We start from the raw sequence: 26,473 nt of genomic DNA, 5'->3' as shown, positions 1-26,473 counted from the left end.
CAGCAGGGTGCCTCGTTTTCGACACAAACGCATGAAAGCACTTTGTGCTCACTGCAACCAAATGAAGTCTTCTATCAGTCAGGCGGGGCCCTGCGACGTCACCTCACGCTCGTGGTGGCTGCGCCAAGGCTGAAGTCGTTTCCACCTCCAATCAGCAATCGCCATCGCCTCAGCACTTCTTTCCTCGTCCATGGGGCCTTCCGCCTCGCCTGAGTCCACCAGCTGCCGCTGCCGCTCCTCCGACAAGTTGGTCGTTTCAGCGAGACAGGCATCAGCAATGTTTGGTCTCAGCCGTCCGACGGATGAGAGGAATTCCTGCACATCCTGGAGCGTGGCTGCTCAGGATCCACTGCGGAAGGAGCGAAAGCGTGGCCGGCTCACCTACTGGGGGATTAGTTCAACTGTTGGAGCGCACGCGTGAGGTAGTGGGATCGATGCCCGCATTCTCCACTTGCTTTTAAAACTGCGAGTGCACCCACTCACTCAGCTGGTCTGCAGCAGACGGAATACCGTTTGCGTACGCCGCCTCCCTGAGAGTGGTCCCGAAAGATCAAAAGCTTCACGCGTGAGCGACAGGCAGGTCCTGCTGTTTCAGGGTGCAGCGTAGGAAGGAAGTCGAGCTGCGCAGCGAAGGGAAACGCCTGCGGCGTTGATGTTTTTTCCCTGCGGGGTGAAAGTCAGCTCCTTGAAAGGATCACACCGGTGGTGGGTGAGTCGCCTGAGGTCAGCGGGCACGTCCTGGACGTGTTTGGAGGCAACTTGAACCGGTCGGTAAGCTGCGGCCCAAACCCTAACCTGACATGTACACGAAGCTGCGAGTCAGGTACTGTACCGGCAGACTCTGGCAGTTTCGGATCAGCACTCGAGACGATTTCTTCATGCCAGCACAGGCCGAAGCTGTGGAGATCAGCCAGTGGCTCAGGATCTGCCAGAGTGACAGATTTTCAGGGAGGCAACGACGTCGCATTAGTGGAGGAGCGCGGCCAAGCATCAGCAAGGGAGAGCCAGTGCTGGGCTCTCCTTCGATAGCTCAGCTGGTAGAGCGGAGGACTGTAGTGTCTCGCCAACCTGTCATCCTTAGGTCGCTGGTTCAGTTCCGGCTCGAAGGAGCCCCCCGCCCTGCTGCTTTTTGCAAACAGTGAGCATCCACCAGCACGCGGGCCACAGCAACACAGATGAGCTGAAAAGGCAACACGTCGGCACACGCCCTTCCCCCTCTGCAACCAGCCAGCTGTCTCCGTGCTGCGGCTGCAGCTGACGGCCAGCAGGGTGCCTCGTTTTCGACACAAACGCATGAAAGCACTTTGTGCTCACTGCAACCAAATGAAGTCTTCTATCAGTCAGGCGGGGCCCTGCGACGTCACCTCACGCTCGTGGTGGCTGCGCCAAGGCTGAAGTCGTTTCCACCAGCAATCGCCATCGCCTCAGCACTTCTTTCCTCGTCCATGGGGCCTTCCGCCTCGCCTGAGTCCACCAGCTGCCGCTGCCGCTCCTCCGACAAGTTGGTCGTTTCAGCAAGACAGGCATCAGCAATGTTTGGTCTCAGCCGTCCGACGGATGAGAGGATTTCCTGCACATCCTGGAGCGTGGCTGCTCAGGATCCACTGCGGAAGGAGCGAAAGCGTGGCCGGCTCACCTACCGGGGGATTAGTTCAACTGTTGGAGCGCACGCGTGAGGTAGTGGGATCGATGCCCGCATTCTCCACTTGCTTTTAAAACTGCGAGTGCACCCACTCACTCAGCTGGTCTGCAGCAGACGGAATACCGTTTGCGTACGCCGCCTCCCTGAGAGTGGTCCCGAAAGATCAAAAGCTTCACGCGTGAGCGACAGGCAGGTCCTGCTGTTTCAGGGTGCAGCGTAGGAAGGAAGTCGAGCTGCGCAGCGAAGGGAAACGCCTGCGGCGTTGATGTTTTTTCCCTGCGGGGTGAAAGTCAGCTCCTTGAAAGGATCACACCGGTGGTGGGTGAGTCGCCTGAGGTCAGCGGGCACGTCCTGGACGTGTTTGGAGGCAACTTGAACCGGTCGGTAAGCTGCGGCCCAAACCCTAACCTGACATGTACACGAAGCTGCGAGTCAGGTACTGTACCGGCAGACTCTGGCAGTTTCGGATCAGCACTCGAGACGATTTCTTCATGCCAGCACAGGCCGAAGCTGTGGAGATCAGCCAGTGGCTCAGGATCTGCCAGAGTGACAGATTTTCAGGGAGGCAACGACGTCGCATTAGTGGAGGAGCGCGGCCAAGCATCAGCAAGGGAGAGCCACTGCTGGGCTCTCCTTCGATAGCTCAGCTGGTAGAGCGGAGGACTGTAGTGTTTCGCCAACCTGTCATCCTTAGGTCGCCGGTTCAATTCCGGCTCGAAGGAGCCCCCCACCCTGCTGCTTTTTGCAAACAGTGAGCATCCACCAGCACGCGGGCCACAGCAACACAGATGAGCTGAAAAGGCGACACGTCGGCACACGCCCTTCCCCCTCTGCAACCAGCCAGCTGTCTCCGTGCTGCGGCTGCAGCTGACGGCCAGCAGGGTGCCTCGTTTTCGACACAAACGCATGAAAGCACTTTGTGCTCACTGCAACCAAATGAAGTCTTCTATCAGTCAGGCGGGGCCCTGCGACGTCACCTCACGCTCGTGGTGGCTGCGCCAAGGCTGAAGTCGTTTCCACCAGCAATCGCCATCGCCTCAGCACTTCTTTCCTCGTCCATGGGGCCTTCCGCCTCGCCTGAGTCCACCAGCTGCCGCTGCCGCTCCTCCGACAAGTTGGTCGTTTCAGCGAGACAGGCATCAGCAATGTTTGGTCTCAGCCGTCCGACGGATGAGAGGATTTCCTGCACATCCTGGAGCGTGGCTGCTCAGGATCCACTGCGGAAGGAGCGAAAGCGTGGCCGGCTCACCTACCGGGGGATTAGTTCAACTGTTGGAGCGCACGCGTGAGGTAGTGGGATCGATGCCCGCATTCTCCACTTGCTTTTAAAACTGCGAGTGCACCCACTCACTCAGCTGGTCTGCAGCAGACGGAATACCGTTTGCGTACGCCGCCTCCCTGAGAGTGGTCCCGAAAGATCAAAAGCTTCACGCGTGAGCGACAGGCAGGTCCTGCTGTTTCAGGGTGCAGCGTAGGAAGGAAGTCGAGCTGCGCAGCGAAGGGAAACGCCTGCGGCGTTGATGTTTTTTCCCTGCGGGGTGAAAGTCAGCTCCTTGAAAGGATCACACCGGTGGTGGGTGAGTCGCCTGAGGTCAGCGGGCACGTCCTGGACGTGTTTGGAGGCAACTTGAACCGGTCGGTAAGCTGCGGCCCAAACCCTAACCTGACATGTACACGAAGCTGCGAGTCAGGTACTGTACCGGCAGACTCTGGCAGTTTCGGATCAGCACTCGAGACGATTTCTTCATGCCAGCACAGGCCGAAGCTGTGGAGATCAGCCAGTGGCTCAGGATCTGCCAGAGTGACAGATTTTCAGGGAGGCAACGACGTCGCATTAGTGGAGGAGCGCGGCCAAGCATCAGCAAGGGAGAGCCACTGCTGGGCTCTCCTTCGATAGCTCAGCTGGTAGAGCGGAGGACTGTAGTGTCTCGCCAACCTGTCATCCTTAGGTCGCCGGTTCAATTCCGGCTCGAAGGAGCCCCCCACCCTGCTGCTTTTTGCAAACAGTGAGCATCCACCAGCACGCGGGCCACAGCAACACAGATGAGCTGAAAAGGCGACACGTCGGCACACGCCCTTCCCCCTCTGCAACCAGCCAGCTGTCTCCGTGCTGCGGCTGCAGCTGACGGCCAGCAGGGTGCCTCGTTTTCGACACAAACGCATGAAAGCACTTTGTGCTCACTGCAACCAAATGAAGTCTTCTATCAGTCAGGCGGGGCCCTGCGACGTCACCTCACGCTCGTGGTGGCTGCGCCAAGGCTGAAGTCGTTTCCACCAGCAATCGCCATCGCCTCAGCACTTCTTTCCTCGTCCATGGGGCCTTCCGCCTCGCCTGAGTCCACCAGCTGCCGCTGCCGCTCCTCCGACAAGTTGGTCGTTTCAGCGAGACAGGCATCAGCAATGTTTGGTCTCAGCCGTCCGACGGATGAGAGGATTTCCTGCACATCCTGGAGCGTGGCTGCTCAGGATCCACTGCGGAAGGAGCGAAAGCGTGGCCGGCTCACCTACCGGGGGATTAGTTCAACTGTTGGAGCGCACGCGTGAGGTAGTGGGATCGATGCCCGCATTCTCCACTTGCTTTTAAAACTGCGAGTGCACCCACTCACTCAGCTGGTCTGCAGCAGACGGAATACCGTTTGCGTACGCCGCCTCCCTGAGAGTGGTCCCGAAAGATCAAAAGCTTCACGCGTGAGCGACAGGCAGGTCCTGCTGTTTCAGGGTGCAGCGTAGGAAGGAAGTCGAGCTGCGCAGCGAAGGGAAACGCCTGCGGCGTTGATGTTTTTTCCCTGCGGGGTGAAAGTCAGCTCCTTGAAAGGATCACACCGGTGGTGGGTGAGTCGCCTGAGGTCAGCGGGCACGTCCTGGACGTGTTTGGAGGCAACTTGAACCGGTCGGTAAGCTGCGGCCCAAACCCTAACCTGACATGTACACGAAGCTGCGAGTCAGGTACTGTACCGGCAGACTCTGGCAGTTTCGGATCAGCACTCGAGACGATTTCTTCATGCCAGCACAGGCCGAAGCTGTGGAGATCAGCCAGTGGCTCAGGATCTGCCAGAGTGACAGATTTTCAGGGAGGCAACGACGTCGCATTAGTGGAGGAGCGCGGCCAAGCATCATCAAGGGAGAGCCACTGCTGGGCTCTCCTTCGATAGCTCAGCTGGTAGAGCGGAGGACTGTAGTGTCTCGCCCACCTGTCATCCTTAGGTCGCCGGTTCAATTCCGGCTCGAAGGAGCCCCCCACCCTGCTGCTTTTTGCAAACAGTGAGCATCCACCAGCACGCGGGCCACAGCAACACAGATGAGCTGAAAAGGCGACACGTCGGCACACGCCCTTCCCCCTCTGCAACCAGCCAGCTGTCTCCGTGCTGCGGCTGCAGCTGACGGCCAGCAGGGTGCCTCGTTTTCGACACAAACGCATGAAAGCACTTTGTGCTCACTGCAACCAAATGAAGTCTTCTATCAGTCAGGCGGGGCCCTGCGACGTCACCTCACGCTCGTGGTGGCTGCGCCAAGGCTGAAGTCGTTTCCACCAGCAATCGCCATCGCCTCAGCACTTCTTTCCTCGTCCATGGGGCCTTCCGCCTCGCCTGAGTCCACCAGCTGCCGCTGCCGCTCCTCCGACAAGTTGGTCGTTTCAGCGAGACAGGCATCAGCAATGTTTGGTCTCAGCCGTCCGACGGATGAGAGGATTTCCTGCACATCCTGGAGCGTGGCTGCTCAGGATCCACTGCGGAAGGAGCGAAAGCGTGGCCGGCTCACCTACCGGGGGATTAGTTCAACTGTTGGAGCGCACGCGTGAGGTAGTGGGATCGATGCCCGCATTCTCCACTTGCTTTTAAAACTGCGAGTGCACCCACTCACTCAGCTGGTCTGCAGCAGACGGAATACCGTTTGCGTACGCCGCCTCCCTGAGAGTGGTCCCGAAAGATCAAAAGCTTCACGCGTGAGCGACAGGCAGGTCCTGCTGTTTCAGGGTGCAGCGTAGGAAGGAAGTCGAGCTGCGCAGCGAAGGGAAACGCCTGCGGCGTTGATGTTTTTTCCCTGCGGGGTGAAAGTCAGCTCCTTGAAAGGATCACACCGGTGGTGGGTGAGTCGCCTGAGGTCAGCGGGCACGTCCTGGACGTGTTTGGAGGCAACTTGAACCGGTCGGTAAGCTGCGGCCCAAACCCTAACCTGACATGTACACGAAGCTGCGAGTCAGGTACTGTACCGGCAGAATCTGGCAGTTTCGGATCAGCACTCGAGACGATTTCTTCATGCCAGCACAGGCCGAAGCTGTGGAGATCAGCCAGTGGCTCAGGATCTGCCAGAGTGACAGATTTTCAGGGAGGCAACGACGTCGCATTAGTGGAGGAGCGCGGCCAAGCATCAGCAAGGGAGAGCCACAGCGGGGCTCTCCTTCGATAGCTCAGCTGGTAGAGCGGAGGACTGTAGTGTCTCGCCAACCTGTCATCCTTAGGTCGCCGGTTCAATTCCGGCTCGAAGGAGCCCCCCACCCTGCTGCTTTTTGCAAACAGTGAGCATCCACCAGCACGCGGGCCACAGCAACACAGATGAGCTGAAAACGCGACACGTCGGCACACGCCCTTCCCCCTCTGCAACCAGCCAGCTGTCTCCGTGCTGCGGCTGCAGCTGACGGCCAGCAGGGTGCCTCGTTTTCGACACAAACGCATGAAAGCACTTTGTGCTCACTGCAACCAAATGAAGTCTTCTATCAGTCAGGCGGGGCCCTGCGACGTCACCTCACGCTCGTGGTGGCTGCGCCAAGGCTGAAGTCGTTTCCACCTCCAATCAGCAATCGCCATCGCCTCAGCACTTCTTTCCTCGTCCATGGGGCCTTCCGCCTCGCCTGAGTCCACCAGCTGCCGCTGCCGCTCCTCCGACAAGTTGGTCGTTTCAGCGAGACAGGCATCAGCAATGTTTGGTCTCAGCCGTCCGACGGATGAGAGGAATTCCTGCACATCCTGGAGCGTGGCTGCTCAGGATCCACTGCGGAAGGAGCGAAAGCGTGGCCGGCTCACCTACTGGGGGATTAGTTCAACTGTTGGAGCGCACGCGTGAGGTAGTGGGATCGATGCCCGCATTCTCCACTTGCTTTTAAAACTGCGAGTGCACCCACTCACTCAGCTGGTCTGCAGCAGACGGAATACCGTTTGCGTACGCCGCCTCCCTGAGAGTGGTCCCGAAAGATCAAAAGCTTCACGCGTGAGCGACAGGCAGGTCCTGCTGTTTCAGGGTGCAGCGTAGGAAGGAAGTCGAGCTGCGCAGCGAAGGGAAACGCCTGCGGCGTTGATGTTTTTTCCCTGCGGGGTGAAAGTCAGCTCCTTGAAAGGATCACACCGGTGGTGGGTGAGTCGCCTGAGGTCAGCGGGCACGTCCTGGACGTGTTTGGAGGCAACTTGAACCGGTCGGTAAGCTGCGGCCCAAACCCTAACCTGACATGTACACGAAGCTGCGAGTCAGGTACTGTACCGGCAGACTCTGGCAGTTTCGGATCAGCACTCGAGACGATTTCTTCATGCCAGCACAGGCCGAAGCTGTGGAGATCAGCCAGTGGCTCAGGATCTGCCAGAGTGACAGATTTTCAGGGAGGCAACGACGTCGCATTAGTGGAGGAGCGCGGCCAAGCATCAGCAAGGGAGAGCCACTGCTGGGCTCTCCTTCGATAGCTCAGCTGGTAGAGCGGAGGACTGTAGTGTCTCGCCAACCTGTCATCCTTAGGTCGCCGGTTCAATTCCGGCTCGAAGGAGCCCCCCACCCTGCTGCTTTTTGCAAACAGTGAGCATCCACCAGCACGCGGGCCACAGCAACACAGATGAGCTGAAAAGGCGACACGTCGGCACACGCCCTTCCCCCTCTGCAACCAGCCAGCTGTCTCCGTGCTGCGGCTGCAGCTGACGGCCAGCAGGGTGCCTCGTTTTCGACACAAACGCATGAAAGCACTTTGTGCTCACTGCAACCAAATGAAGTCTTCTATCAGTCAGGCGGGGCCCTGCGACGTCACCTCACGCTCGTGGTGGCTGCGCCAAGGCTGAAGTCGTTTCCACCAGCAATCGCCATCGCCTCAGCACTTCTTTCCTCGTCCATGGGGCCTTCCGCCTCGCCTGAGTCCACCAGCTGCCGCTGCCGCTCCTCCGACAAGTTGGTCGTTTCAGCGAGACAGGCATCAGCAATGTTTGGTCTCAGCCGTCCGACGGATGAGAGGATTTCCTGCACATCCTGGAGCGTGGCTGCTCAGGATCCACTGCGGAAGGAGCGAAAGCGTGGCCGGCTCACCTACCGGGGGATTAGTTCAACTGTTGGAGCGCACGCGTGAGGTAGTGGGATCGATGCCCGCATTCTCCACTTGCTTTTAAAACTGCGAGTGCACCCACTCACTCAGCTGGTCTGCAGCAGACGGAATACCGTTTGCGTACGCCGCCTCCCTGAGAGTGGTCCCGAAAGATCAAAAGCTTCACGCGTGAGCGACAGGCAGGTCCTGCTGTTTCAGGGTGCAGCGTAGGAAGGAAGTCGAGCTGCGCAGCGAAGGGAAACGCCTGCGGCGTTGATGTTTTTTCCCTGCGGGGTGAAAGTCAGCTCCTTGAAAGGATCACACCGGTGGTGGGTGAGTCGCCTGAGGTCAGCGGGCACGTCCTGGACGTGTTTGGAGGCAACTTGAACCGGTCGGTAAGCTGCGGCCCAAACCCTAACCTGACATGTACACGAAGCTGCGAGTCAGGTACTGTACCGGCAGACTCTGGCAGTTTCGGATCAGCACTCGAGACGATTTCTTCATGCCAGCACAGGCCGAAGCTGTGGAGATCAGCCAGTGGCTCAGGATCTGCCAGAGTGACAGATTTTCAGGGAGGCAACGACGTCGCATTAGTGGAGGAGCGCGGCCAAGCATCATCAAGGGAGAGCCACTGCTGGGCTCTCCTTCGATAGCTCAGCTGGTAGAGCGGAGGACTGTAGTGTCTCGCCCACCTGTCATCCTTAGGTCGCCGGTTCAATTCCGGCTCGAAGGAGCCCCCCACCCTGCTGCTTTTTGCAAACAGTGAGCATCCACCAGCACGCGGGCCACAGCAACACAGATGAGCTGAAAAGGCGACACGTCGGCACACGCCCTTCCCCCTCTGCAACCAGCCAGCTGTCTCCGTGCTGCGGCTGCAGCTGACGGCCAGCAGGGTGCCTCGTTTTCGACACAAACGCATGAAAGCACTTTGTGCTCACTGCAACCAAATGAAGTCTTCTATCAGTCAGGCGGGGCCCTGCGACGTCACCTCACGCTCGTGGTGGCTGCGCCAAGGCTGAAGTCGTTTCCACCAGCAATCGCCATCGCCTCAGCACTTCTTTCCTCGTCCATGGGGCCTTCCGCCTCGCCTGAGTCCACCAGCTGCCGCTGCCGCTCCTCCGACAAGTTGGTCGTTTCAGCGAGACAGGCATCAGCAATGTTTGGTCTCAGCCGTCCGACGGATGAGAGGATTTCCTGCACATCCTGGAGCGTGGCTGCTCAGGATCCACTGCGGAAGGAGCGAAAGCGTGGCCGGCTCACCTACCGGGGGATTAGTTCAACTGTTGGAGCGCACGCGTGAGGTAGTGGGATCGATGCCCGCATTCTCCACTTGCTTTTAAAACTGCGAGTGCACCCACTCACTCAGCTGGTCTGCAGCAGACGGAATACCGTTTGCGTACGCCGCCTCCCTGAGAGTGGTCCCGAAAGATCAAAAGCTTCACGCGTGAGCGACAGGCAGGTCCTGCTGTTTCAGGGTGCAGCGTAGGAAGGAAGTCGAGCTGCGCAGCGAAGGGAAACGCCTGCGGCGTTGATGTTTTTTCCCTGCGGGGTGAAAGTCAGCTCCTTGAAAGGATCACACCGGTGGTGGGTGAGTCGCCTGAGGTCAGCGGGCACGTCCTGGACGTGTTTGGAGGCAACTTGAACCGGTCGGTAAGCTGCGGCCCAAACCCTAACCTGACATGTACACGAAGCTGCGAGTCAGGTACTGTACCGGCAGAATCTGGCAGTTTCGGATCAGCACTCGAGACGATTTCTTCATGCCAGCACAGGCCGAAGCTGTGGAGATCAGCCAGTGGCTCAGGATCTGCCAGAGTGACAGATTTTCAGGGAGGCAACGGCGTCGCATTAGTGGAGGAGCGCGGCAAAGCATCAGCAAGGGAGAGCCTCTACTGGGCTCTCCTTCGATAGCTCAGCTGGTAGAGCGGAGGGCTGTAGTGTGTCGCAAACCTGTCATCCTTAGGTCGCCGGTTCAATTCCGGCTCGAAGGAGCCCCCCACCCTGCTGCTTTTTGCAAACAGTCAGCATCCACCAGCACGCGGGCCACAGCAACACAGATGAGCTGAAAAGGCGACACGTCGGCACACGCCCTTCCCCCTCTGCAACCAGCCAGCCAGCTGTCTCCTTGCTGCGGCTGCAGCTGACGGCCAGCAGGGTGCCTCGTTTTCGACACAAACGCATGAAAGCACTTTGTGCTCACTGCAACCAAATGAAGTCTTCTATCAGTCAGGCGGGGCCCTGCGACGTCACCTCACGCTCGTGGTGGCTGCGCCAAGGCTGAAGTCGTTTCCACCTCCAATCAGCAATCGCCATCGCCTCAGCACTTCTTTCCTCGTCCACGGGGCCTTCCGCCTCGCCTGAGTCCACCAGCTGCCGCTGCCGCTCCTCCGACAAGTTGGTTCTTTCAGCGAGACAGGCATCAGCAATGTTTGGTCTCAGCCGTCCGACGGGTGAGAGGATTTCCTGCACATCCTGGAGCGTGGCTGCTCAGGATCCACTGCGGAAGGAGCGAAAGCGTGGCCGGCTCACCTACCGGGGGATTAGTTCAACTGTTGGAGCGCACGCGTGAGGTAGTGGGATCGATGCTCGCATTCTCCACTTGCTTTTAAAACTGCGAGTGCACCCACTCACTCAGCTGGTCTGCAGCAGACGGAATACCGTTTGCGTACGCCGCCTCCCTGAGAGTGGTCCCGAAAGATCAAAAGCTTCACGCGTGAGCGACAGGCAGGTCCTGCTGTTTCAGGGTGCAGCGTAGGAAGGAAGTCGAGCTGCGCAGTGAAGGGAAACGCCTGCGGCGTTGATGTTTTTTCCCTGCGGGGTGCAAGTCAGCACCTTGAAAGGATCACACCGGTGGTGGGTGAGTCGCCTGAGGTCAGCGGGCACGTCCTGGACGTGTTTGGAGGCAACTTGAACCAGTCGGTAAGCTGCGGCCCAAACCCTAACCTGACATGTACACGAAGCTGCGAGTCAGGTACTGTACCGGCAGAATCTGGCAGTTTCGGATCAGCACTCGAGACGATTTCTTCATGCCAGCACAGGCCGAAGCTGTGGAGATCAGCCAGTGGCTCAGGATCTGCCAGAGTGACAGATTTTCAGGGAGGCAACGGCGTCGCATTAGTGGAGGAGCGCGGCAAAGCATCAGCAAGGGAGAGCCTCTACTGGGCTCTCCTTCGATAGCTCAGCTGGTAGAGCGGAGGGCTGTAGTGTGTCGCAAACCTGTCATCCTTAGGTCGCCGGTTCAATTCCGGCTCGAAGGAGCCCCCCACCCTGCTGCTTTTTGCAAACAGTCAGCATCCACCAGCACGCGGGCCACAGCAACACAGATGAGCTGAAAAGGCGACACGTCGGCACACGCCCTTCCCCCTCTGCAACCAGCCAGCCAGCTGTCTCCTTGCTGCGGCTGCAGCTGACGGCCAGCAGGGTGCCTCGTTTTCGACACAAACGCATGAAAGCACTTTGTGCTCACTGCAACCAAATGAAGTCTTCTATCAGTCAGGCGGGGCCCTGCGACGTCACCTCACGCTCGTGGTGGCTGCGCCAAGGCTGAAGTCGTTTCCACCTCCAATCAGCAATCGCCATCGCCTCAGCACTTCTTTCCTCGTCCACGGGGCCTTCCGCCTCGCCTGAGTCCACCAGCTGCCGCTGCCGCTCCTCCGACAAGTTGGTTCTTTCAGCGAGACAGGCATCAGCAATGTTTGGTCTCAGCCGTCCGACGGGTGAGAGGATTTCCTGCACATCCTGGAGCGTGGCTGCTCAGGATCCACTGCGGAAGGAGCGAAAGCGTGGCCGGCTCACCTACCGGGGGATTAGTTCAACTGTTGGAGCGCACGCGTGAGGTAGTGGGATCGATGCCCGCATTCTCCACTTGCTTTTAAAACTGCGAGTGCACCCACTCACTCAGCTGGTCTGCAGCAGACGGAATACCGTTTGCGTACGCCGCCTCCCTGAGAGTGGTCCCGAAAGATCAAAAGCTTCACGCGTGAGCGACAGGCAGGTCCTGCTGTTTCAGGGTGCAGCGTAGGAAGGAAGTCGAGCTGCGCAGTGAAGGGAAACGCCTGCGGCGTTGATGTTTTTTCCCTGCGGGGTGCAAGTCAGCACCTTGAAAGGATCACACCGGTGGTGGGTGAGTCGCCTGAGGTCAGCGGGCACGTCCTGGACGTGTTTGGAGGCAACTTGAACCAGTCGGTAAGCTGCGGCCCAAACCCTAACCTGACATGTACACGAAGCTGCGAGTCAGGTACTGTACCGGCAGAATCTGGCAGTTTCGGATCAGCACTCGAGACGATTTCTTCATGCCAGCACAGGCCGAAGCTGTGGAGATCAGCCAGTGGCTCAGGATCTGCCAGAGTGACAGATTTTCAGGGAGGCAACGGCGTCGCATTAGTGGAGGAGCGCGGCAAAGCATCAGCAAGGGAGAGCCTCTGCTGGGCTCTCCTTCGATAGCTCAGCTGGTAGAGCGGAGGACTGTAGCGTGTCGCAAACCTGTCATCTTTAGGTCGCCGGTTCAATTCCGGCTCGAAGGAGCCCCCCACCCTGCTGCTTTTTGCAAACAGTCAGCATCCACCAGCACGCGGGCCACAGCAACACAGATGAGCTGAAAAGGCGACACGTCGGCACACGCCCTTCCCCCTCTGCAACCAGCCAGCCAGCTGTCTCCTTGCTGCGGCTGCAGCTGACGGCCAGCAGGGTGCCTCGTTTTCGACACAAACGCATGAAAGCACTTTGTGCTCACTGCAACCAAATGAAGTCTTCTATCAGTCAGGCGGGGCCCTGCGACGTCACCTCACGCTCGTGGTGGCTGCGCCAAGGCTGAAGTCGTTTCCACCTCCAATCAGCAATCGCCATCGCCTCAGCACTTCTTTCCTCGTCCACGGGGCCTTCCGCCTCGCCTGAGTCCACCAGCTGCCGCTGCCGCTCCTCCGACAAGTTGGTTCTTTCAGCGAGACAGGCATCAGCACTGTTTGGTCTCAGCCGTCCGACGGGTGAGAGGATTTCCTGCACATCCTGGAGCGTGGCTGCTCAGGATCCACTGCGGAAGGAGCGAAAGCGTGGCCGGCTCACCTACCGGGGGATTAGTTCAACTGTTGGAGCGCACGCGTGAGGTAGTGGGATCGATGCTCGCATTCTCCACTTGCTTTTAAAACTGCGAGTGCACCCACTCACTCAGCTGGTCTGCAGCAGACGGAATACCGTTTGCGTACGCCGCCTCCCTGAGAGTGGTCCGAAAGATCAAAAGCTTCACGCGTGAGCGACAGGCAGGTCCTGCTGTTTCAGGGTGCAGCGTAGGAAGGAAGTCGAGCTGCGCAGTGAAGGGAAACGCCTGCGGCGTTGATGTTTTTTCCCTGCGGGGTGCAAGTCAGCACCTTGAAAGGATCACACCGGTGGTGGGTGAGTCGCCTGAGGTCAGCGGGCACGTCCTGGACGTGTTTGGAGGCAACTTGAACCAGTCGGTAAGCTGCGGCCCAAACCCTAACCTGACATGTACACGAAGCTGCGAGTCAGGTACTGTACCGGCAGAATCTGGCAGTTTCGGATCAGCACTCGAGACGATTTCTTCATGCCAGCACAGGCCGAAGCTGTGGAGATCAGCCAGTGGCTCAGGATCTGCCAGAGTGACAGATTTTCAGGGAGGCAACGGCGTCGCATTAGTGGAGGAGCGCGGCAAAGCATCAGCAAGGGAGAGCCTCTGCTGGGCTCTCCTTCGATAGCTCAGCTGGTAGAGCGGAGGACTGTAGCGTGTCGCAAACCTGTCATCTTTAGGTCGCCGGTTCAATTCCGGCTCGAAGGAGCCCCCCACCCTGCTGCTTTTTGCAAACAGTCAGCATCCACCAGCACGCGGGCCACAGCAACACAGATGAGCTGAAAAGGCGACACGTCGGCACACGCCCTTCCCCCTCTGCAACCAGCCAGCCAGCTGTCTCCTTGCTGCGGCTGCAGCTGACGGCCAGCAGGGTGCCTCGTTTTCGACACAAACGCATGAAAGCACTTTGTGCTCACTGCAACCAAATGAAGTCTTCTATCAGTCAGGCGGGGCCCTGCGACGTCACCTCACGCTCGTGGTGGCTGCGCCAAGGCTGAAGTCGTTTCCACCTCCAATCAGCAATCGCCATCGCCTCAGCACTTCTTTCCTCGTCCACGGGGCCTTCCGCCTCGCCTGAGTCCACCAGCTGCCGCTGCCGCTCCTCCGACAAGTTGGTTCTTTCAGCGAGACAGGCATCAGCAATGTTTGGTCTCAGCCGTCCGACGGGTGAGAGGATTTCCTGCACATCCTGGAGCGTGGCTGCTCAGGATCCACTGCGGAAGGAGCGAAAGCGTGGCCGGCTCACCTACCGGGGGATTAGTTCAACTGTTGGAGCGCACGCGTGAGGTAGTGGGATCGATGCCCGCATTCTCCACTTGCTTTTAAAACTGCGAGTGCACCCACTCACTCAGCTGGTCTGCAGCAGACGGAATACCGTTTGCGTACGCCGCCTCCCTGAGAGTGGTCCCGAAAGATCAAAAGCTTCACGCGTGAGCGACAGGCAGGTCCTGCTGTTTCAGGGTGCAGCGTAGGAAGGAAGTCGAGCTGCGCAGTGAAGGGAAACGCCTGCGGCGTTGATGTTTTTTCCCTACGGGGTGCAAGTCAGCACCTTGAAAGGATCACACCGGTGGTGGGTGAGTCGCCTGAGGTCAGCGGGCACGTCCTGGACGTGTTTGGAGGCAACTTGAACCAGTCGGTAAGCTGCGGCCCAAACCCTAACCTGACATGTACACGAAGCTGCGAGTCAGGTACTGTACCGGCAGAATCTGGCAGTTTCGGATCAGCACTCGAGACGATTTCTTCATGCCAGCACAGGCCGAAGCTGTGGAGATCAGCCAGTGGCTCAGGATCTGCCAGAGTGACAGATTTTCAGGGAGGCAACGGCGTCGCATTAGTGGAGGAGCGCGGCAAAGCATCAGCAAGGGAGAGCCTCTACTGGGCTCTCCTTCGATAGCTCAGCTGGTAGAGCGGAGGACTGTAGTGTGTCGCAAACCTGTCATCCTTAGGTCGCCGGTTCAATTCCGGCTCGAAGTAGCCCCCCACCCTGCTGCTTTTTGCAAACAGTCAGCATCCACCAGCACGCGGGCCACAGCAACACAGATGAGCTGAAAAGGCGACACGTCGGCACACGCCCTTCCCCCTCTGCAACCAGCCAGCCAGCTGTCTCCTTGCTGCGGCTGCAGCTGACGGCCAGCAGGGTGCCTCGTTTTCGACACAAACGCATGAAAGCACTTTGTGCTCACTGCAACCAAATGAAGTCTTCTATCAGTCAGGCGGGGCCCTGCGACGTCACCTCACGCTCGTGGTGGCTGCGCCAAGGCTGAAGTCGTTTCCACCTCCAATCAGCAATCGCCATCGCCTCAGCACTTCTTTCCTCGTCCACGGGGCCTTCCGCCTCGCCTGAGTCCACCAGCTGCCGCTGCCGCTCCTCCGACAAGTTGGTTCTTTCAGCGAGACAGGCATCAGCAATGTTTGGTCTCAGCCGTCCGACGGGTGAGAGGATTTCCTGCACATCCTGGAGCGTGGCTGCTCAGGATCCACTGCGGAAGGAGCGAAAGCGTGGCCGGCTCACCTACCGGGGGATTAGTTCAACTGTTGGAGCGCACGCGTGAGGTAGTGGGATCGATGCCCGCATTCTCCACTTGCTTTTAAAACTGCGAGTGCACCCACTCACTCAGCTGGTCTGCAGCAGACGGAATACCGTTTGCGTACGCCGCCTCCCTGAGAGTGGTCCCGAAAGATCAAAAGCTTCACGCGTGAGCGACAGGCAGGTCCTGCTGTTTCAGGGTGCAGCGTAGGAAGGAAGTCGAGCTGCGCAGTGAAGGGAAACGCCTGCGGCGTTGATGTTTTTTCCCTGCGGGGTGCAAGTCAGCACCTTGAAAGGATCACACCGGTGGTGGGTGAGTCGCCTGAGGTCAGCGGGCACGTCCTGGACGTGTTTGGAGGCAACTTGAACCAGTCGGTAAGCTGCGGCCCAAACCCTAACCTGACATGTACACGAAGCTGCGAGTCAGGTACTGTACCGGCAGAATCTGGCAGTTTCGGATCAGCACTCGAGACGATTTCTTCATGCCAGCACAGGCCGAAGCTGTGGAGATCAGCCAGTGGCTCAGGATCTGCCAGAGTGACAGATTTTCAGGGAGGCAACGGCGTCGCATTAGTGGAGGAGCGCGGCAAAGCATCAGCAAGGGAGAGCCTCTACTGGGCTCTCCTTCGATAGCTCAGCTGGTAGAGCGGAGGGCTGTAGTGTGTCGCAAACCTGTCATCCTTAGGTCGCCGGTTCAATTCCGGCTCGAAGGAGCCCCCCACCCTGCTGCTTTTTGCAAACAGTCAGCATCCACCAGCACGCGGGCCACAGCAACACAGATGAGCTGAAAAGGCGACACGTCGGCACACGCCCTTCCCCCTCTGCAACCAGCCAGCCAGCTGTCTCCTTGCTGCGGCTGCAGCTGACGGCCAGCAGGGTGCCTCGTTTTCGACACAAACGCATGAAAGCACTTTGTGCTCACTGCAACCAAATGAAGTCTTCTATCAGTCAGGCGGGGCCCTGCGACGTCACCTCACGCTCGTGGTGGCTGCGCCAAGGCTGAAGTCGTTTCCACCTCCAATCAGCAATCGCCATCGCCTCAGCACTTCTTTCCTCGTCCACGGGGCCTTCCGCCTCGCCTGAGTCCACCAGCTGCCGCTGCCGCTCCTCCGACAAGTTGGTTCTTTCAGCGAGACAGGCATCAGCAATGTTTGGTCTCAGCCGTCCGACGGGTGAGAGGATTTCCTGCACATCCTGGAGCGTGGCTGCTCAGGATCCACTGCGGAAGGAGCGAAAGCGTGGCCGGCTCACCTACCGGGGGATTAGTTCAACTGTTGGAGCGCACGCGTGAGGTAGTGGGATCGATGCCCGCATTCTCCACTTGCTTTTAAAACTGCGAGTGCACCCACTCACTCAGCTGGTCTGCAGCAGACGGAATACCGTTTGCGTACGCCGCCTCCCTGAGAGTGGTCCCGAAAGATCAAAAGCTTCACGCGTGAGCGACAGGCAGGTCCTGCTGTTTCAGGGTGCAGCGTAGGAAGGAAGTCGAGCTGCGCAGTAAAGGGAAACGCCTGCGGCGTTGATGTTTTTTCCCTGCGGGGTGCAAGTCAGCACCTTGAAAGGATCACACCGGTGGTGGGTGAGTCGCCTGAGGTCAGCGGGCACGTCCTGGACGTGTTTGGAGGCAACTTGAACCAGTCGGTAAGCTGCGGCCCAAACCCTAACCTGACATGTACACGAAGCTGCGAGTCAGGTACTGTACCGGCAGAATCTGGCAGTTTCGGATCAGCACTCGAGACGATTTCTTCATGCCAGCACAGGCCGAAGCTGTGGAGATCAGCCAGTGGCTCAGGATCTGCCAGAGTGACAGATTTTCAGGGAGGCAACGGCGTCGCATTAGTGGAGGAGCGCGGCAAAGCATCAGCAAGGGAGAGCCTCTACTGGGCTCTCCTTCGATAGCTCAGCTGGTAGAGCGGAGGGCTGTAGTGTGTCGCAAACCTGTCATCCTTAGGTCGCCGGTTCAATTCCGGCTCGAAGGAGCCCCCCACCCTGCTGCTTTTTGCAAACAGTCAGCATCCACCAGCACGCGGGCCACAGCAACACAGATGAGCTGAAAAGGCGACACGTCGGCACACGCCCTTCCCCCTCTGCAACCAGCCAGCCAGCTGTCTCCTTGCTGCGGCTGCAGCTGACGGCCAGCAGGGTGCCTCGTTTTCGACACAAACGCATGAAAGCACTTTGTGCTCACTGCAACCAAATGAAGTCTTCTATCAGTCAGGCGGGGCCCTGCGACGTCACCTCACGCTCGTGGTGGCTGCGCCAAGGCTGAAGTCGTTTCCACCTCCAATCAGCAATCGCCATCGCCTCAGCACTTCTTTCCTCGTCCACGGGGCCTTCCGCCTCGCCTGAGTCCACCAGCTGCCGCTGCCGCTCCTCCGACAAGTTGGTTCTTTCAGCGAGACAGGCATCAGCAATGTTTGGTCTCAGCCGTCCGACGGGTGAGAGGATTTCCTGCACATCCTGGAGCGTGGCTGCTCAGGATCCACTGCGGAAGGAGCGAAAGCGTGGCCGGCTCACCTACCGGGGGATTAGTTCAACTGTTGGAGCGCACGCGTGAGGTAGTGGGATCGATGCCCGCATTCTCCACTTGCTTTTAAAACTGCGAGTGCACCCACTCACTCAGCTGGTCTGCAGCAGACGGAATACCGTTTGCGTACGCCGCCTCCCTGAGAGTGGTCCCGAAAGATCAAAAGCTTCACGCGTGAGCGACAGGCAGGTCCTGCTGTTTCAGGGTGCAGCGTAGGAAGGAAGTCGAGCTGCGCAGTGAAGGGAAACGCCTGCGGCGTTGATGTTTTTTCCCTGCGGGGTGCAAGTCAGCACCTTGAAAGGATCACACCGGTGGTGGGTGAGTCGCCTGAGGTCAGCGGGCACGTCCTGGACGTGTTTGGAGGCAACTTGAACCAGTCGGTAAGCTGCGGCCCAAACCCTAACCTGACATGTACACGAAGCTGCGAGTCAGGTACTGTACCGGCAGAATCTGGCAGTTTCGGATCAGCACTCGAGACGATTTCTTCATGCCAGCACAGGCCGAAGCTGTGGAGATCAGCCAGTGGCTCAGGATCTGCCAGAGTGACAGATTTTCAGGGAGGCAACGGCGTCGCATTAGTGGAGGAGCGCGGCAAAGCATCAGCAAGGGAGAGCCTCTGCTGGGCTCTCCTTCGATAGCTCAGCTGGTAGAGCGGAGGACTGTAGCGTGTCGCAAACCTGTCATCTTTAGGTCGCCGGTTCAATTCCGGCTCGAAGGAGCCCCCCACCCTGCTGCTTTTTGCAAACAGTCAGCATCCACCAGCACGCGGGCCACAGCAACACAGATGAGCTGAAAAGGCGACACGTCGGCACACGCCCTTCCCCCTCTGCAACCAGCCAGCCAGCTGTCTCCTTGCTGCGGCTGCAGCTGACGGCCAGCAGGGTGCCTCGTTTTCGACACAAACGCATGAAAGCACTTTGTGCTCACTGCAACCAAATGAAGTCTTCTATCAGTCAGGCGGGGCCCTGCGACGTCACCTCACGCTCGTGGTGGCTGCGCCAAGGCTGAAGTCGTTTCCACCTCCAATCAGCAATCGCCATCGCCTCAGCACTTCTTTCCTCGTCCACGGGGCCTTCCGCCTCGCCTGAGTCCACCAGCTGCCGCTGCCGCTCCTCCGACAAGTTGGTTCTTTCAGCGAGACAGGCATCAGCACTGTTTGGTCTCAGCCGTCCGACGGGTGAGAGGATTTCCTGCACATCCTGGAGCGTGGCTGCTCAGGATCCACTGCGGAAGGAGCGAAAGCGTGGCCGGCTCACCTACCGGGGGATTAGTTCAACTGTTGGAGCGCACGCGTGAGGTAGTGGGATCGATGCTCGCATTCTCCACTTGCTTTTAAAACTGCGAGTGCACCCACTCACTCAGCTGGTCTGCAGCAGACGGAATACCGTTTGCGTACGCCGCCTCCCTGAGAGTGGTCCGAAAGATCAAAAGCTTCACGCGTGAGCGACAGGCAGGTCCTGCTGTTTCAGGGTGCAGCGTAGGAAGGAAGTCGAGCTGCGCAGTGAAGGGAAACGCCTGCGGCGTTGATGTTTTTTCCCTGCGGGGTGCAAGTCAGCACCTTGAAAGGATCACACCGGTGGTGGGTGAGTCGCCTGAGGTCAGCGGGCACGTCCTGGACGTGTTTGGAGGCAACTTGAACCAGTCGGTAAGCTGCGGCCCAAACCCTAACCTGACATGTACACGAAGCTGCGAGTCAGGTACTGTACCGGCAGAATCTGGCAGTTTCGGATCAGCACTCGAGACGATTTCTTCATGCCAGCACAGGCCGAAGCTGTGGAGATCAGCCAGTGGCTCAGGATCTGCCAGAGTGACAGATTTTCAGGGAGGCAACGGCGTCGCATTAGTGGAGGAGCGCGGCAAAGCATCAGCAAGGGAGAGCCTCTGCTGGGCTCTCCTTCGATAGCTCAGCTGGTAGAGCGGAGGACTGTAGCGTGTCGCAAACCTGTCATCTTTAGGTCGCCGGTTCAATTCCGGCTCGAAGGAGCCCCCCACCCTGCTGCTTTTTGCAAACAGTCAGCATCCACCAGCACGCGGGCCACAGCAACACAGATGAGCTGAAAAGGCGACACGTCGGCACACGCCCTTCCCCCTCTGCAACCAGCCAGCCAGCTGTCTCCTTGCTGCGGCTGCAGCTGACGGCCAGCAGGGTGCCTCGTTTTCGACACAAACGCATGAAAGCACTTTGTGCTCACTGCAACCAAATGAAGTCTTCTATCAGTCAGGCGGGGCCCTGCGACGTCACCTCACGCTCGTGGTGGCTGCGCCAAGGCTGAAGTCGTTTCCACCTCCAATCAGCAATCGCCATCGCCTCAGCACTTCTTTCCTCGTCCACGGGGCCTTCCGCCTCGCCTGAGTCCACCAGCTGCCGCTGCCGCTCCTCCGACAAGTTGGTTCTTTCAGCGAGACAGGCATCAGCACTGTTTGGTCTCAGCCGTCCGACGGGTGAGAGGATTTCCTGCACATCCTGGAGCGTGGCTGCTCAGGATCCACTGCGGAAGGAGCGAAAGCGTGGCCGGCTCACCTACCGGGGGATTAGTTCAACTGTTGGAGCGCACGCGTGAGGTAGTGGGATCGATGCTCGCATTCTCCACTTGCTTTTAAAACTGCGAGTGCACCCACTCACTCAGCTGGTCTGCAGCAGACGGAATACCGTTTGCGTACGCCGCCTCCCTGAGAGTGGTCCGAAAGATCAAAAGCTTCACGCGTGAGCGACAGGCAGGTCCTGCTGTTTCAGGGTGCAGCGTAGGAAGGAAGTCGAGCTGCGCAGTGAAGGGAAACGCCTGCGGCGTTGATGTTTTTTCCCTGCGGGGTGCAAGTCAGCACCTTGAAAGGATCACACCGGTGGTGGGTGAGTCGCCTGAGGTCAGCGGGCACGTCCTGGACGTGTTTGGAGGCAACTTGAACCAGTCGGTAAGCTGCGGCCCAAACCCTAACCTGACATGTACACGAAGCTGCGAGTCAGGTACTGTACCGGCAGAATCTGGCAGTTTCGGATCAGCACTCGAGACGATTTCTTCATGCCAGCACAGGCCGAAGCTGTGGAGATCAGCCAGTGGCTCAGGATCTGCCAGAGTGACAGATTTTCAGGGAGGCAACGGCGTCGCATTAGTGGAGGAGCGCGGCAAAGCATCAGCAAGGGAGAGCCTCTGCTGGGCTCTCCTTCGATAGCTCAGCTGGTAGAGCGGAGGACTGTAGCGTGTCGCAAACCTGTCATCTTTCGGTCGCCGGTTCAATTCCGGCTCGAAGGAGCCCCCCACCCTGCTGCTTTTTGCAAACAGTCAGCATCCACCAGCACGCGGGCCACAGCAACACAGATGAGCTGAAAAGGCGACACGTCGGCACACGCCCTTCCCCCTCTGCAACCAGCCAGCCAGCTGTCTCCTTGCTGCGGCTGCAGCTGACGGCCAGCAGGGTGCCTCGTTTTCGACACAAACGCATGAAAGCACTTTGTGCTCACTGCAACCAAATGAAGTCTTCTATCAGTCAGGCGGGGCCCTGCGACGTCACCTCACGCTCGTGGTGGCTGCGCCAAGGCTGAAGTCGTTTCCACCTCCAATCAGCAATCGCCATCGCCTCAGCACTTCTTTCCTCGTCCACGGGGCCTTCCGCCTCGCCTGAGTCCACCAGCTGCCGCTGCCGCTCCTCCGACAAGTTGGTTCTTTCAGCGAGACAGGCATCAGCACTGTTTGGTCTCAGCCGTCCGACGGGTGAGAGGATTTCCTGCACATCCTGGAGCGTGGCTGCTCAGGATCCACTGCGGAAGGAGCGAAAGCGTGGCCGGCTCACCTACCGGGGGATTAGTTCAACTGTTGGAGCGCACGCGTGAGGTAGTGGGATCGATGCTCGCATTCTCCACTTGCTTTTAAAACTGCGAGTGCACCCACTCACTCAGCTGGTCTGCAGCAGACGGAATACCGTTTGCGTACGCCGCCTCCCTGAGAGTGGTCCGAAAGATCAAAAGCTTCACGCGTGAGCGACAGGCAGGTCCTGCTGTTTCAGGGTGCAGCGTAGGAAGGAAGTCGAGCTGCGCAGTGAAGGGAAACGCCTGCGGCGTTGATGTTTTTTCCCTGCGGGGTGCAAGTCAGCACCTTGAAAGGATCACACCGGTGGTGGGTGAGTCGCCTGAGGTCAGCGGGCACGTCCTGGACGTGTTTGGAGGCAACTTGAACCAGTCGGTAAGCTGCGGCCCAAACCCTAACCTGACATGTACACGAAGCTGCGAGTCAGGTACTGTACCGGCAGAATCTGGCAGTTTCGGATCAGCACTCGAGACGATTTCTTCATGCCAGCACAGGCCGAAGCTGTGGAGATCAGCCAGTGGCTCAGGATCTGCCAGAGTGACAGATTTTCAGGGAGGCAACGGCGTCGCATTAGTGGAGGAGCGCGGCAAAGCATCAGCAAGGGAGAGCCTCTGCTGGGCTCTCCTTCGATAGCTCAGCTGGTAGAGCGGAGGACTGTAGCGTGTCGCAAACCTGTCATCTTTCGGTCGCCGGTTCAATTCCGGCTCGAAGGAGCCCCCCACCCTGCTGCTTTTTGCAAACAGTCAGCATCCACCAGCACGCGGGCCACAGCAACACAGATGAGCTGAAAAGGCGACACGTCGGCACACGCCCTTCCCCCTCTGCAACCAGCCAGCCAGCTGTCTCCTTGCTGCGGCTGCAGCTGACGGCCAGCAGGGTGCCTCGTTTTCGACACAAACGCATGAAAGCACTTTGTGCTCACTGCAACCAAATGAAGTCTTCTATCAGTCAGGCGGGGCCCTGCGACGTCACCTCACGCTCGTGGTGGCTGCGCCAAGGCTGAAGTCGTTTCCACCTCCAATCAGCAATCGCCATCGCCTCAGCACTTCTTTCCTCGTCCACGGGGCCTTCCGCCTCGCCTGAGTCCACCAGCTGCCGCTGCCGCTCCTCCGACAAGTTGGTTCTTTCAGCGAGACAGGCATCAGCAATGTTTGGTCTCAGCCGTCCGACGGGTGAGAGGATTTCCTGCACATCCTGGAGCGTGGCTGCTCAGGATCCACTGCGGAAGGAGCGAAAGCGTGGCCGGCTCACCTACCGGGGGATTAGTTCAACTGTTGGAGCGCACGCGTGAGGTAGTGGGATCGATGCCCGCATTCTCCACTTGCTTTTAAAACTGCGAGTGCACCCACTCACTCAGCTGGTCTGCAGCAGACGGAATACCGTTTGCGTACGCCGCCTCCCTGAGAGTGGTCCCGAAAGATCAAAAGCTTCACGCGTGAGCGACAGGCAGGTCCTGCTGTTTCAGGGTGCAGCGTAGGAAGGAAGTCGAGCTGCGCAGTGAAGGGAAACGCCTGCGGCGTTGATGTTTTTTCCCTACGGGGTGCAAGTCAGCACCTTGAAAGGATCACACCGGTGGTGGGTGAGTCGCCTGAGGTCAGCGGGCACGTCCTGGACGTGTTTGGAGGCAACTTGAACCAGTCGGTAAGCTGCGGCCCAAACCCTAACCTGACATGTACACGAAGCTGCGAGTCAGGTACTGTACCGGCAGAATCTGGCAGTTTCGGATCAGCACTCGAGACGATTTCTTCATGCCAGCACAGGCCGAAGCTGTGGAGATCAGCCAGTGGCTCAGGATCTGCCAGAGTGACAGATTTTCAGGGAGGCAACGGCGTCGCATTAGTGGAGGAGCGCGGCAAAGCATCAGCAAGGGAGAGCCTCTACTGGGCTCTCCTTCGATAGCTCAGCTGGTAGAGCGGAGGACTGTAGTGTGTCGCAAACCTGTCATCCTTAGGTCGCCGGTTCAATTCCGGCTCGAAGGAGCCCCCCACCCTGCTGCTTTTTGCAAACAGTCAGCATCCACCAGCACGCGGGCCACAGCAACACAGATGAGCTGAAAAGGCGACACGTCGGCACACGCCCGTCCCCCTCTGCAACCAGCCAGCCAGCTGTCTCCTTGCTGCGGCTGCAGCTGACGGCCAGCAGGGTGCCTCGTTTTCGACACAAACGCATGAAAGCACTTTGTGCTCACTGCAACCAAATGAAGTCTTCTATCAGTCAGGCGGGGCCCTGCGACGTCACCTCACGCTCGTGGTGGCTGCGCCAAGGCTGAAGTCGTTTCCACCTCCAATCAGCAATCGCCATCGCCTCAGCACTTCTTTCCTCGTCCACGGGGCCTTCCGCCTCGCCTGAGTCCACCAGCTGCCGCTGCCGCTCCTCCGACAAGTTGGTTCTTTCAGCGAGACAGGCATCAGCACTGTTTGGTCTCAGCCGTCCGACGGGTGAGAGGATTTCCTGCACATCCTGGAGCGTGGCTGCTCAGGATCCACTGCGGAAGGAGCGAAAGCGTGGCCGGCTCACCTACCGGGGGATTAGTTCAACTGTTGGAGCGCACGCGTGAGGTAGTGGGATCGATGCCCGCATTCTCCACTTGCTTTTAAAACTGCGAGTGCACCCACTCACTCAGCTGGTCTGCAGCAGACGGAATACCGTTTGCGTACGCCGCCTCCCTGAGAGTGGTCCCGAAAGATCAAAAGCTTCACGCGTGAGCGACAGGCAGGTCCTGCTGTTTCAGGGTGCAGCGTAGGAAGGAAGTCGAGCTGCGCAGTGAAGGGAAACGCCTGCGGCGTTGATGTTTTTTCCCTGCGGGGTGCAAGTCAGCACCTTGAAAGGATCACACCGGTGGTGGGTGAGTCGCCTGAGGTCAGCGGGCACGTCCTGGACGTGTTTGGAGGCAACTTGAACCAGTCGGTAAGCTGCGGCCCAAACCCTAACCTGACATGTACACGAAGCTGCGAGTCAGGTACTGTACCGGCAGAATCTGGCAGTTTCAGATCAGCACTCGAGACGATTTCTTCATGCCAGCACAGGCCGAAGCTGTGGAGATCAGCCAGTGGCTCAGGATCTGCCAGAGTGACAGATTTTCAGGGAGGCAACGGCGTCGCATTAGTGGAGGAGCGCGGCAAAGCATCAGCAAGGGAGAGCCTCTACTGGGCTCTCCTTCGATAGCTCAGCTGGTAGAGCGGAGGACTGTAGTGTGTCGCAAACCTGTCATCCTTAGGTCGCCGGTTCAATTCCGGCTCGAAGGAGCCCCCCACCCTGCTGCTTTTTGCAAACAGTCAGCATCCACCAGCACGCGGGCCACAGCAACACAGATGAGCTGAAAAGGCGACACGTCGGCACACGCCCTTCCCCCTCTGCAACCAGCCAGCCAGCTGTCTCCTTGCTGCGGCTGCAGCTGACGGCCAGCAGGGTGCCTCGTTTTCGACACAAACGCATGAAAGCACTTTGTGCTCACTGCAACCAAATGAAGTCTTCTATCAGTCAGGCGGGGCCCTGCGACGTCACCTCACACTCGTGGTGGCTGCGCCAAGGCTGAAGTCGTTTCCACCTCCAATCAGCAATCGCCATCGCCTCAGCACTTCTTTCCTCGTCCACGGGGCCTTCCGCCTCGCCTGAGTCCACCAGCTGCCGCTGCCGCTCCTCCGACAAGTTGGTTCTTTCAGCGAGACAGGCATCAGCAATGTTTGGTCTCAGCCGTCCGACGGGTGAGAGGATTTCCTGCACATCCTGGAGCGTGGCTGCTCAGGATCCACTGCGGAAGGAGCGAAAGCGTGGCCGGCTCACCTACCGGGGGATTAGTTCAACTGTTGGAGCGCACGCGTGAGGTAGTGGGATCGATGCTCGCATTCTCCACTTGCTTTTAAAACTGCGAGTGCACCCACTCACTCAGCTGGTCTGCAGCAGACGGAATACCGTTTGCGTACGCCGCCTCCCTGAGAGTGGTCCCGAAAGATCAAAAGCTTCACGCGTGAGCGACAGGCAGGTCCTGCTGTTTCAGGGTGCAGCGTAGGAAGGAAGTCGAGCTGCGCAGTGAAGGGAAACGCCTGCGGCGTTGATGTTTTTTCCCTGCGGGGTGCAAGTCAGCACCTTGAAAGGATTACACCGGTGGTGGGTGAGTCGCCTGAGGTCAGCGGGCACGTCCTGGACGTGTTTGGAGGCAACTTGAACCAGTCGGTAAGCTGCGGCCCAAACCCTAACCTGACATGTACACGAAGCTGCGAGTCAGGTACTGTACCGGCAGAATCTGGCAGTTTCGGATCAGCACTCGAGACGATTTCTTCATGCCAGCACAGGCCGAAGCTGTGGAGATCAGCCAGTGGCTCAGGATCTGCCAGAGTGACAGATTTTCAGGGAGGCAACGGCGTCGCATTAGTGGAGGAGCGCGGCAAAGCATCAGCAAGGGAGAGCTTCTACTGGGCTCTCCTTCGATAGCTCAGCTGGTAGAGCGGAGGACTGTAGTGTGTCGCAAACCTGTCATCCTTAGGTCGCCGGTTCAATTCCGGCTCGAAGGAGCCCCCCACCCTGCTGCTTTTTGCAAACAGTCAGCATCCACCAGCACGCGGGCCACAGCAACACAGATGAGCTGAAAAGGCGACACGTCGGCACACGCCCTTCCCCCTCTGCAACCAG

At 58.8% G+C, this 26,473-nt stretch overlaps 21 non-coding genes across 21 annotated transcripts; all 21 read left to right on the top strand.

Annotated features, from left to right (window-relative positions):
* The first annotated feature begins 1,019 nt into the window (after window positions 1-1,019).
* trnay-gua (transfer RNA tyrosine (anticodon GUA)) lies at window positions 1,020-1,109 on the top strand. Its single transcript is given in 2 exon segments — window positions 1,020-1,056; window positions 1,074-1,109. It is a non-coding gene; the product is annotated as a tRNA-Tyr (tRNA).
* Window positions 1,110-2,274: 1,165 nt separating this feature from the next.
* trnay-gua (transfer RNA tyrosine (anticodon GUA)) lies at window positions 2,275-2,364 on the top strand. The gene is given in 2 exon segments: window positions 2,275-2,311; window positions 2,329-2,364. It is a non-coding gene; the product is annotated as a tRNA-Tyr (tRNA).
* Window positions 2,365-3,529: 1,165 nt separating this feature from the next.
* On the top strand, window positions 3,530-3,619 carry trnay-gua (transfer RNA tyrosine (anticodon GUA)). Its single transcript is given in 2 exon segments — window positions 3,530-3,566; window positions 3,584-3,619. It is a non-coding gene; the product is annotated as a tRNA-Tyr (tRNA).
* A 1,165-nt stretch (window positions 3,620-4,784) lies between these two features.
* On the top strand, window positions 4,785-4,874 carry trnay-gua (transfer RNA tyrosine (anticodon GUA)). Its single transcript is given in 2 exon segments — window positions 4,785-4,821; window positions 4,839-4,874. It is a non-coding gene; the product is annotated as a tRNA-Tyr (tRNA).
* Window positions 4,875-6,039: 1,165 nt separating this feature from the next.
* Window positions 6,040-6,129, top strand: trnay-gua (transfer RNA tyrosine (anticodon GUA)). The gene is given in 2 exon segments: window positions 6,040-6,076; window positions 6,094-6,129. It is a non-coding gene; the product is annotated as a tRNA-Tyr (tRNA).
* A 1,172-nt stretch (window positions 6,130-7,301) lies between these two features.
* On the top strand, window positions 7,302-7,391 carry trnay-gua (transfer RNA tyrosine (anticodon GUA)). Its single transcript is given in 2 exon segments — window positions 7,302-7,338; window positions 7,356-7,391. It is a non-coding gene; the product is annotated as a tRNA-Tyr (tRNA).
* A 1,165-nt stretch (window positions 7,392-8,556) lies between these two features.
* On the top strand, window positions 8,557-8,646 carry trnay-gua (transfer RNA tyrosine (anticodon GUA)). The gene is given in 2 exon segments: window positions 8,557-8,593; window positions 8,611-8,646. It is a non-coding gene; the product is annotated as a tRNA-Tyr (tRNA).
* A 1,165-nt stretch (window positions 8,647-9,811) lies between these two features.
* trnay-gua (transfer RNA tyrosine (anticodon GUA)) lies at window positions 9,812-9,901 on the top strand. Its single transcript is given in 2 exon segments — window positions 9,812-9,848; window positions 9,866-9,901. It is a non-coding gene; the product is annotated as a tRNA-Tyr (tRNA).
* Window positions 9,902-11,077: 1,176 nt separating this feature from the next.
* trnay-gua (transfer RNA tyrosine (anticodon GUA)) lies at window positions 11,078-11,167 on the top strand. Its single transcript is given in 2 exon segments — window positions 11,078-11,114; window positions 11,132-11,167. It is a non-coding gene; the product is annotated as a tRNA-Tyr (tRNA).
* Window positions 11,168-12,343: 1,176 nt separating this feature from the next.
* Window positions 12,344-12,433, top strand: trnay-gua (transfer RNA tyrosine (anticodon GUA)). Its single transcript is given in 2 exon segments — window positions 12,344-12,380; window positions 12,398-12,433. It is a non-coding gene; the product is annotated as a tRNA-Tyr (tRNA).
* Window positions 12,434-13,608: 1,175 nt separating this feature from the next.
* On the top strand, window positions 13,609-13,698 carry trnay-gua (transfer RNA tyrosine (anticodon GUA)). Its single transcript is given in 2 exon segments — window positions 13,609-13,645; window positions 13,663-13,698. It is a non-coding gene; the product is annotated as a tRNA-Tyr (tRNA).
* A 1,176-nt stretch (window positions 13,699-14,874) lies between these two features.
* Window positions 14,875-14,964, top strand: trnay-gua (transfer RNA tyrosine (anticodon GUA)). Its single transcript is given in 2 exon segments — window positions 14,875-14,911; window positions 14,929-14,964. It is a non-coding gene; the product is annotated as a tRNA-Tyr (tRNA).
* A 1,176-nt stretch (window positions 14,965-16,140) lies between these two features.
* Window positions 16,141-16,230, top strand: trnay-gua (transfer RNA tyrosine (anticodon GUA)). The gene is given in 2 exon segments: window positions 16,141-16,177; window positions 16,195-16,230. It is a non-coding gene; the product is annotated as a tRNA-Tyr (tRNA).
* A 1,176-nt stretch (window positions 16,231-17,406) lies between these two features.
* trnay-gua (transfer RNA tyrosine (anticodon GUA)) lies at window positions 17,407-17,496 on the top strand. Its single transcript is given in 2 exon segments — window positions 17,407-17,443; window positions 17,461-17,496. It is a non-coding gene; the product is annotated as a tRNA-Tyr (tRNA).
* Window positions 17,497-18,672: 1,176 nt separating this feature from the next.
* On the top strand, window positions 18,673-18,762 carry trnay-gua (transfer RNA tyrosine (anticodon GUA)). Its single transcript is given in 2 exon segments — window positions 18,673-18,709; window positions 18,727-18,762. It is a non-coding gene; the product is annotated as a tRNA-Tyr (tRNA).
* Window positions 18,763-19,937: 1,175 nt separating this feature from the next.
* trnay-gua (transfer RNA tyrosine (anticodon GUA)) lies at window positions 19,938-20,027 on the top strand. Its single transcript is given in 2 exon segments — window positions 19,938-19,974; window positions 19,992-20,027. It is a non-coding gene; the product is annotated as a tRNA-Tyr (tRNA).
* A 1,175-nt stretch (window positions 20,028-21,202) lies between these two features.
* On the top strand, window positions 21,203-21,292 carry trnay-gua (transfer RNA tyrosine (anticodon GUA)). Its single transcript is given in 2 exon segments — window positions 21,203-21,239; window positions 21,257-21,292. It is a non-coding gene; the product is annotated as a tRNA-Tyr (tRNA).
* A 1,175-nt stretch (window positions 21,293-22,467) lies between these two features.
* trnay-gua (transfer RNA tyrosine (anticodon GUA)) lies at window positions 22,468-22,557 on the top strand. The gene is given in 2 exon segments: window positions 22,468-22,504; window positions 22,522-22,557. It is a non-coding gene; the product is annotated as a tRNA-Tyr (tRNA).
* A 1,176-nt stretch (window positions 22,558-23,733) lies between these two features.
* On the top strand, window positions 23,734-23,823 carry trnay-gua (transfer RNA tyrosine (anticodon GUA)). Its single transcript is given in 2 exon segments — window positions 23,734-23,770; window positions 23,788-23,823. It is a non-coding gene; the product is annotated as a tRNA-Tyr (tRNA).
* A 1,176-nt stretch (window positions 23,824-24,999) lies between these two features.
* On the top strand, window positions 25,000-25,089 carry trnay-gua (transfer RNA tyrosine (anticodon GUA)). The gene is given in 2 exon segments: window positions 25,000-25,036; window positions 25,054-25,089. It is a non-coding gene; the product is annotated as a tRNA-Tyr (tRNA).
* Window positions 25,090-26,265: 1,176 nt separating this feature from the next.
* On the top strand, window positions 26,266-26,355 carry trnay-gua (transfer RNA tyrosine (anticodon GUA)). Its single transcript is given in 2 exon segments — window positions 26,266-26,302; window positions 26,320-26,355. It is a non-coding gene; the product is annotated as a tRNA-Tyr (tRNA).
* Window positions 26,356-26,473: the final 118 nt, after the last annotated feature.

The sequence above is a fragment of the Chiloscyllium punctatum genome, chromosome 5 (assembly GCF_047496795.1).
Source record: "Chiloscyllium punctatum isolate Juve2018m chromosome 5, sChiPun1.3, whole genome shotgun sequence".
In the NCBI taxonomy this organism is placed as follows: domain Eukaryota; kingdom Metazoa; phylum Chordata; class Chondrichthyes; order Orectolobiformes; family Hemiscylliidae; genus Chiloscyllium; species Chiloscyllium punctatum.
The sequence above is the reverse complement of the archived record's forward strand: the minus strand, read 5'-3'. Positions and strand labels throughout refer to the sequence as shown.